Below are 10,372 nucleotides of genomic sequence, written 5' to 3' on the forward strand. Positions count from 1 at the left end.
CTATCGGTTTGGTTTGTTGCCAAAGTTGTGATTTATGTTTGCTTGCTTCTAGGCTATATTATTGCAATGCTTTCATATACAGACTAACTGATTAGACTCTGCACAGAAAGAAAGGAATACAGTTCACTTAATCAAGTGTGTTACACACAATTCCCTGTTTCTTTAGGCTCCCTTATGGTTTCCTTTTCTGAGGAGGGATACAGAAGCCATACCACCAAAATCAAGACCCTGACAATTTCCATTAATGTCTATTGAAACCTATAGATCTTAGGTTTCTAGAATTGGTATAGCAAAAGAGCTGCTTAAATTTTGATAATTGCAAGTTTTATCCAAATAGATGTATAAACAGAGCTCATTTTGCTTTTGCTTTTAGTTTTCTTTCAGGTGTCATTTGGATTCAACATGATGTATACAATCCATCTTATTCTTATGGAATTGGGCCCTTTGGATTGCCTGGTGTGAAGGAATGATGGTTCTGGGGAAGAAGGAGTTTCTCACATGGTCTAACATTTCTCTCCGTGCAGATAACCTTAGCCAAAGGTAGACACTTAACAACTGAGCCACCCTGGTGCCCCGCCATGCAGCTAACCTTTATCTGGCATCTGTGGTCAATAACCATTCAGCAACCCTTTGGTCACCTTTAGTGGTGGGGTCTTCAGGATTTTAAACACAGCTGGTAGCACTGCTACGTATTTCTAGTTGCCGTTTCCCATCCTCTGGGGTAATCATCTTGGAGCCTTGTTTTGTTTTGTTTTTCTCTCTTCTACAGCACTTGCTATGGGCCGGTTGTGTCCACCCAGACTCATATGTTGAAACTCTTAACCCCAGTGTGATGATATTTGGAGATGGGGCCTTTGTGAGGTAATTAGGTCACGAGGAGGGAACCCTTTTGATGGGACCCTTGGGCTGGCCCTTATGAGAAGACACAGGAGAGAGCTTGCTTCCTTTTCCTCTTTCTACCGAATGAGGGTACAAGATGGACTTCTATAAACCAGGAAGAGGGACTTCACCAAGAACCCACTGTGTTGGCACTGTGGTCTCTGAATTCCAGCTTCCAGAGCTGTGAGAAAGAACTGCTTCTTGTTTAAACCACTGAGCTGATGACAGCAGTCTAAATGGACCAAACCAGCTCTCATGAAGTATATTCCATATGGCTACCATGCAGATAAAAAGGCAGTTATCTAATTTGTCTTAAGCCCCTTCACCAACTAAACATATCCAATTTCTTTTGCCATCCCTCACCTCCCTGGTTTTCAAATATTTCACCATTCTGTTCAAGTTTGTAGAAAGTACCTCTCTTTGCCAGTTTCTCTCCTTTACCAGCCCATGTGATCCTGATAATTCTACTTAACCACTTCCTAACTCGTACTACAATAGACATGCATAGGCCACACCTTCCTACTCAAAAACTCGAAATTCCAGGAAATTCACAGAAGAAACCCAATGCAGAGAAAAAGACTTATTTAACCAAGCACTCTGCACAACTCTATGGGAGAGAAAAAAAAATAAATTAAATCTTGTGTATATAATATAGCTCCACAATGACTAACGGATCATTTACTTCCTGATAGAATGGGCATAATATTATTTTTTAAAGTTTGAAAGGATAGAATCCAAATGATAATAATACTAATTCTTCTGGAGTGAAAGTACTACAGATACCTTGTGTTGCTTTTGCTTATTTGATGCTTCTATTTTGTTTTCGACAAGGGGTCAGCATTGTTTCCGTAACTCTTTTTAAGACAGCCGGCATTGTTTCCATAACTCTTTTTAGACTCAATATTCTAAAACAATTTGTCAATTAATTATTATGGTACAGATGACATCCAAATGTTTAAACTCTGGGCATTAAAAAAAAAACGTGGAAATTATATTTTAACATCTTTCAGTATAAAGCAATTATAGTTTTATAATTGAGACAAAATCATGAGAAATTATCCATGACCCTAAAGTAAAGGCGAGGATTCTGAACAAAGAATTCATTGGAAACATTCAAGCACAAACATTGCTTCTGGGTACATTGTTTTAAATCCATTTCTTTTGGAACCTTAATGTGGAAGATACACATACAATGATGTTAGCCCAGGGTAACACACAACAGAAAATGTATTATTAAACTTGGAATACTTATAAGCATCCTTAGACAAAAATGCCCAAAGTAGCTGCCTGAATTGAGACATCTGGAAAATGGAGGCATTATGTGTTGACCTGGGATAATTTGCTATGATGCTGGTGATTTCCTATTCATTTTCTTCAGTACTTTTCAAAGGACTATTGTATTTAAAAACCAAATTGCTGGCACTACGCAATTTGTGGAAAAAAAAAAAAAAATACACCAAGAACACAAATTACTGGAGAAAAATGCTGCCTGTAGTTTACAACCAAGTTAGATCCACAGAAAATGTCATGTCAAAATCCTTCAGGGTTATCCTGTATACATTTGAGGATGAATTATTACCTTACTACCCAGACCATCCCAGCATTATAGAGCAAAAGCTGCCTGTGTAATGGAAGCTTATGCAAACATTGATTTCTTGTGGTTAACTTCCAAACGTCTTCAGATTATTCTTGGGCGTTCTTGGAGCTTATCTCTTCACCCAGCAGCAGACAAGTGAGTTAATACACGGTGCGTGTGTGTCCATTTCTATTGACACAATGTACAGGCTATCGGTTGCTATTTAATTCCAGGAGAGTAAGGGCAGGGCAGAGGGCAGGCAAAGCGGAATCCCAACAAAACAGAAAAAGAGAATATGCACTGTCGGACCTCTTTTTGTCGAACAGTTCAGTTGGGTACCACTGATCTTTTAAAGTCTGTGTTTGTACTACCTTCAATTACTTGCTGAAAGCAGCACAGATTGGCTCGTACATGTCATTGTTTGGATAGCACAGAAACATGAATTAAATCTGTCAGTCTTTTGATCTGCATGCCAAGTCAACAGTGTAGTCATTGTAAGTACTTATCCAAAAAAAAAAAAAGAAAAAAAAACCCAAAACAACAACAACAAAAAACCCACCCCCAAAAAGCCCACTTTGTATTTGGCCATGAAGAAGAGAGGGAACAGTTTTTGCCCTTTTGCCTATTTTTATCACTCTTCCAATAATACTCCTTTTTAAAATGACATATTTTTTTTTGTCAGTAGGAAAAAAAAACTCTTGTCAGATGCAGTTCTTAATTATACATTTTGAGATCTGTGAAGGCTTGCATTACCTCCTTCCATTCAGGATATAACCACAAGAGTAATATAGAGAGAAAGGTAAATAGTAACCCAAGGAAAATACTGTTTTGCATTGGTCCCGGTACAACGGTGTGCAATTTCTTCCCTTAGTACTTTTCATAAAATTGAATACTCTGGGAGTAGACAGCACATAAAACAATCTTTCAGGAAGAAAGGGGAGGAGACACTGAGTTTCATTCAAGCTGAAGTTCAACGTTAAAAAAACATAACCGTCTACTGGAAAAAATGAGGTTGGCACTCTCCATTTTGTTTAATCACCCAAAATAAACATTCTTATCATGTACAGTGCTTCAAGAAAGAACGAAATGCTTTCCAAATCATGTTGTTGAAAGCACAAAATTTGAGGACCAAGATTAAAAGCTTCCTAATTTTTTATTTAGCTTGTGTAATGGTTAATATTAGTAGAAAAAAAATGTGCAAAAGTTTTACATTTGAATAGCCACAAGTAATTAGAAGGAGATGGATAGCACTGATGGTTGAACAATCCCTAAATCTCAGAGTATTAACTATTTCTTAGGTGTCCAGTAAGTAGGAGATTGACCCCATCCGGCCATTTGATGTGGAAAGGGATGGAGGAAAACTATAAGGAAGACAAGTGAGGTAGAGCAAAGGATCTCAGTAATAACCTATGTGATCAAACCCTGAATAACAAAGCAGCTCCTTCTAATTGAGAATCATTTTGAATTCATAGCTAATCCTTATCCCCACAAAACAATCTGGAGGTAAACCAATCAGTCTCCAACATGGAGAGTTAAGTCTCTGGACCTTCTGGGTTAACATCTTTAATGACAGCTACATTTATTTTATTTGAGGAGCTTAAAAGAACTCCCCCATTTGACCAACAATTAATATCCAAACCAACGATGTGCTGAAAAATCATGTTGACCATAATTGGGAGTCAATACAAGTTCCATCTTCTAGACGGAGAGAAGAACAAAGATGCTACTGAATGTGTTGTCTTGGGTCTTTTTGTCTGGCTGACCTCTCTGTAGATGAAAAATCGGTGACAGCTGTAGCTGTGTGCGGCACAAACATCGCTCTCAGTATTCTGTGTAACACGCACACTTCAACTCTCTTTGCTTTGTTTCCAGAGGCATTTTATTCTCGAGTTTCAAAGCTGAGAGGCAAGAAAAAGTGCCAATTGGAAGTCAAAAACAAAATAGTGAGGAGATACACTTTAATAGATTCATCTGCATTGCTTTGTTAGCAATCTGTGGTTCAGACTTTCATTTCTTCATCACTCAAATGAAGCACGTCTGAGTCACATAAAGACATAGTCTCTGAATAGCAAATTGTCATAGGAGGGGAAATCAATTTTGTTCCTTCATTCCAGCAAATAAAGTTTGTAAGGAATTGCAGGTTGTGTTTGGACTGGTTCTAGTGTCAGTTTAATGTTTGATTATCTGCATAAACCCAATATTTTATCCTGCTAAAGTGGAGTAGAAATCTCCAGAGATCCTGTCTTTAAACGGTATTTCTAGTACTTTCTGCTTTCAAATGTGTTCCTCCTCCCTGCCCCCTCTCTGTCTCAGCTCCCTCTTTGTCTTCTCTCTCTCTGGTGTGTATGTGTGTGTGTCTGTTGTGTGTGTGTGTGTGTGTGTGTGTCTTTTCTTCACAAGTTCTGGCCAGATCTTAAGGCAATATGAAACTGAAAAATAGTTTTTTTTGTGCTTTTGTCCATCAACAATACCTCTGTTTGAACTTACTTGCTGAATATCACGTGTCTGAATTCTGTCATATAAGGACAGGAAGTATTATAAGTATTCAGTATGACTGAGATGTGGGGCCATGTAAAACTTAAGAGTTAATCATCTATGCATTGTTTTTTAGTGAATGAATAGCAATGGATTAACGGTGCATTTTACCAAAAAAAAAAAAAAAAAAGCATATCCAGTATCCAGAGAAAATGGAGAAAATTTGAGTCTGAACATGAAGGTGATGCTCGCTCTCATGCCCTGATAAAAGGCCAAAAATATAACACACACGGCTCCTTCTATGTAAGTAACAAGGAAAACCTGGCCTTTAATTAAGACAGCAGCCACCATGTTTGTGGTAATGTTCTTCAAGCTTCATGGTCAGCATCACAATGGTGATTTAGTAATCAGCCAAGATTCTGGGGAGTTCTGCTGTAACAGCCCCGTACTCAAAGTTTTAGGTGGAGTGAGACGCTGTAGCTTAGCAGTTATAAATTTGGTACATGGAGCCAGACGGACCTGAGTTGAAGTCCCAATTTTGTCATTTACTGGCTGTGCAGCCTTGGGCAAATTACTTTACTCTCTGAGCCTGTGTACTCAACCATTAGAAGTGGAAAATGAAAGAGCTTTACAAGTTTGTACAAGAGAGCTTCTAAATTTGCTGGAAGGATTAAGAGAGAGAATTCCTATAAAGCCCTGGCAGGCAGTATGTACTCAATGGAGGGCAATGACTTTATTTTATTATTATTGAATTAAAGGTTCTATCAGTTGTCAGTTGGCTCCAGGGGTGTTGGCTCATTGATTCATCCCAGAGTAGAGTTCTTCATACGGAGTGAAACTTCCAGCAGTTCCCAGAGGAGGGAAGCAGAGGGAAACAGGGAGAACAGTGAAGGAAGAGGGAAGTGGAGGTGGGAGAAGAAGTTCTGCTTATCAACTAATGTGCCGTTGACTGTGAACTTCCCCACTGAAGGGAAAAAATGAAGCATCAGCCTTTGAACTCTAAACTGTGAGCTCAAACTATAGGAGTGTCTTGGGCATCTTCTAACTTGCCACTCCAGAGATACTGAGGAAGACTGGTAGGAGTCTAGGTGGTTTCAAAACATAAAGCAGTAATGAGGAACCAGAGATGGACAAAGTCTTAGCTCTGTGAAGATTATGCAGAGTGCAGGGTGGTACAGGTGAGGTCCCTCTTGAAAATTCTAGGCTCTGCCCTTGAATGTCTGTCCTGTAAGCAGATCTCCATAGCCTCAAGAGCACACTCTGCGTGCACATACATTCACACTTGCATGTGCACATGCACACACAAGCACAAGTGCCCTTCTGATTTCAGAAATGCTTCCTGCATAAGCATTTAATGACCTAATAAACAATTTAAGACTTAAAGTTAAGAGCTGGATCCCAAACAAGCACTTAGCACACAGTCACTTCAATATCAGTAGTTAGCTCAGAAATGCTTTCTGATATAATACCTAAGAGCTCACCAAATGGCTTCTCAGGAAAAATTATTATAACAAAATATCAGTAGATGTCTAAATGCCGAGGCAGAAAATGGCACCTAGTTGTTTAAGCCAAAAACGATTTCTCTCTCTCTTGCCACATCCAAACTATTGGCCACCCTGTTTTCTTGGCTCTAAATAGATCCCAAATTTGGCCATATTTCAGCATCTCTCATTCCCAGCCCTTGTCCAAGCACTGTCACTTCTCACCTGTTGCTTCTCTCACCCCTTGGGAATTCACACTTTACACAGAAGTCAAAGAAATTATTCTAAATGTCAGTCAGAGCACACTGTTCCCTGCTCACCTTCCTCCGATGTCTTCCCACAGGACAGAGGAGTGGTTTTACTGCCAAGCTTTCCAGATTCACACCTCACTTGTCTTTCCAGCCTTTGGTCCCTTCACTAGAACCTTACCCTCCTTTGGCTCCTTTGCACATTTTGTCCCTTCTGCCAGGAGCATCGGCCTCCAACATTTCCCGTAGCTATCTCCTTGATATTATCCACGCCTGGTTTGAAGTGACACATCTCCACAGAGTTCTTCACAGACCACACAGGGAAAAGGCCACCATCCTTGTGACCACACACTCACATCCTGGCTTCATAGTTCTTACTGCTATTTGACTGTGTCTTGGTCATTTCTTTGTTGATTTTCTTGGTGTCTGTTTCACCCAGTCTAGAGGATAAGTTCTGTGAGGGCAGATGTTTTCTCTTATTTATCACTGATTCTTTGATTCCTAGGACACTTGTCTGATGTTGACTGTTGTGGAATAAGCATGTGTTGAATGTTTCCTATGAACAAGTATGATAGCAAGCTATCATACTTGGTATATTTTATTTGTGTAATTTTAATAAATACTTGGTGTAATTTATTTAATATGGTGTATTTTATTTAATGCTCCCCAACATTTTGAAGTTGGGCACAATTAGTTTCCCCATTTTCACAGAGGTGTATGAGACGTAGAGATTAATAACTTGCCTAATGAAACGGCAAGTGAATGACAGAATCGGTCTTTCAAATATCAAGTCTATTGTGACATAATTTATCGAGAGTAAATTATTCCCATTTTAGGTATAGAGATTAATGAGTTTTGATAAATGTATGCATCTGTGCAAGCAGCACTACGATTAAGATATAGAATATTGCCATCACTCCAAGGGGTTCCCTTATGTCTTTTCTAAGCTGCCCCTAACTAACCCTGGCCCCTGGCACCTGGCGATTTACTTTCTATCGCTATAGATTAGATACAACATACACTCCCTGTGACATCTATATTTAAACCCAGTTTAGAAACTATGCTCAACTACTTTGTTTGGCCCTAAAGCCATTTCTGGTATTATCATCTTCTTTGATGCATGAACAGGTGACATTCAGAAATTTAGATCAGATTGCTATATATTCCAAAATTTTTATAATAAAAGTCTATTGTGCAAGCATAAATATAGGTATGTGTCCATAAATAAGATAACTAAATAGCCATCATTTATTAAAAAAATACTCAAAAACTTGGTTCAAATTCTGGTTTTGCCTCTTATTAGGTTTGTGACCTTGAATTACTTTTTCACATAACAGGTTTTAGTTTCCTGATCCCCATATAAAAATGCACATAATTATACCCAAATTGCAGAGACTGTACAAAGACTGTGAGAGATCTTGTAATTAAAACACAGAGCATGTACCTGTACTGAACAGGGTATGGGTAACCACACTACTCATTACTATTTCTAATCCAGAAGCTAGGCTGCACCGCCTTTTAGCAGCATTTGTCTTTTCAAAGTATGACATCTGCCTTTGGAGACTCAGGCATCTCTGTGAAACGGGTAGAGAAAGGAATTGTTACTCAGGCTGTGCTGATGGAGAAGCCACAGTCAGAGTGATGGGCATAGGCTGCAAAGAACGCTGTTGGCAGGGTGAGGTCAAGAACACAGACTTTCCCAAAGACTCTCAAAGTAATTCCTGTGCATTATTTATTGTCACTATATTGTTGTTAAACTGGCTGAAGAAAACTGCCCTCATGGTATTTGATAAGTGGGAGATCTTAGGCAAGAGTGTCTTAAATGCCTCTTTGAATTGTTAGTGTTAAATAATGACAGAGCAAGGATTAAAACGTCAGCCTGTGGATTTCCATTTTCTTATCCCTGAGCATGCCTATTCCACAAACTTTAAAACTGGAGCTTTACGCAAATGAATTACTAATCAAAGAAAATGTAGAGAATAAAGAGACAGAAGGGAAATGGAGAGAACTCTAAAGAAATTTGACAGAATAAAGATAAACACTGAAAATGGTAGAAGTTGTGAGTATGGCCCTATGTTCTTCTGAAGTCAGAAATTACCCAGACAAATAGGTGGGAATATATGGCTGCTAGACAAGCAATGTACCAGAAATATCCATTTAGGGATATAGTAATCAATATGTTATCAAGAACTGTGTCTTCAGAATCATGAAGATATGCTGTTCGAATGATGACTCAGAAATTTCAAAATTCTTGGTCTGTGGCTGCTTAAAATGAGTTATTGGCTTAAACCAGAACAGAGAAGACAGCCTTGTAGTGCAGAAAAAACTGTACTCCCTCTTAGCTAGCTCCTTGAAAAAGAATGTTGTGATAGTTGGTGAAGAAGCACTTTCTAGAATAAGAATATCTGTTTTGGGTACAGAACAGTTCTTAATATTTCAATGTTTAAAAGCAATAGTGTCCAGCAGTGTTGAAAATTAGTAGAGTATAATGTTCCAGAATTCTCCTGCCCTTTTTCTGAAGACACAGAGTGGGGGAGGAGGGCTTTGCTGCTATCAAGTCATGAGCTACATATGGCATACCTCTTGAGTACTTGCTGGCACAGACCTAATTCTACTCTCTCCATTGCCAATCTACTTTTCTTGCCTTTTAAGATATAGCAGAGTGAAGGTTATACCTTCATCTTTTTGATGGTGATATAGAACTTCATTCTCTAATAGAAAGATACTTTCTGAATATTTGTAAAGAGATCTTATTCCCAGGAGGGCTTAATGAATACCACAGGTGCCCAGATGTCAAGAAGACTTTAGGAACAGTCCTGCCTAGAGGCAGAATGACGTATCTTAGCGGGAGGTGTTTGAATTATGCTGGAATTCAGAGCATGCAAAGACACACTATAGTACTTTATATCAGTTCATTCCTATCCCTGGCTCTTAAGTAATAACAAGAGCAAAACAACCCTCCATGTTTCTACATGCTGAGGATGTGTGGGTTGCATGCGTATATGGGGTTAGGTTTGGAAAGAGAATGTCTTTACTCTTTACTGAAGTGCCCCTCTTGGTGTTTGAGCCCCATAGTTCAAGTTTAACAGTCGATCTAAGAGAGAATACATAGCTGAGGAAAGATAGATGCTCAGCAAAGCTGGGGAATCGGTAAAAGTTGTCACCAATGTCTTTTTATGGGACCACAGTTACCTTTCTCCCCCATTGTGTGACTTTGTGATTCCCTTTATGTTCAGTTTTCCCATCCTAACCACTCTACCCTACCATTACCCAAAAGCCATATGCCAGAACTTTCCTGAGCTCTTGTCAAAATATTGACTTGGACCCTTTCCCCTTCCAGGCACAATGACATGTGACTGCACATGTGTCTGTCATGGCTCACATAGCATCTTTTCAGATGTGATTTAGTGCCAATCATGAAAAATGAACAGTGTTAACATACAAATCTGAATTTTGTACTTCTCCAAAACAACTGGGGGATCTAAAGATACTGGGTTTACCATCCTGCAGCACAACAATCTCCAGGAGTGGAGGGGCTGCTACCCCTTTCCCCTCAAACAAGGTAGACACATTGTAGTTTCCCAAGCTCCCAGAGGGGGCCTGGCACCTTTTTTACTGTTTACATGGGGTAGGGTGTGTGGTTAGGGACTTCTGGCCACTGTTAGTCTCCGCCCTGGCCCTGTGAGAGCACAGTGGGGAGGAGTTCCCCATCC

This window comes from Lutra lutra, chromosome 14, assembly GCF_902655055.1.
Source record: "Lutra lutra chromosome 14, mLutLut1.2, whole genome shotgun sequence".
In the NCBI taxonomy this organism is placed as follows: domain Eukaryota; kingdom Metazoa; phylum Chordata; class Mammalia; order Carnivora; family Mustelidae; genus Lutra; species Lutra lutra.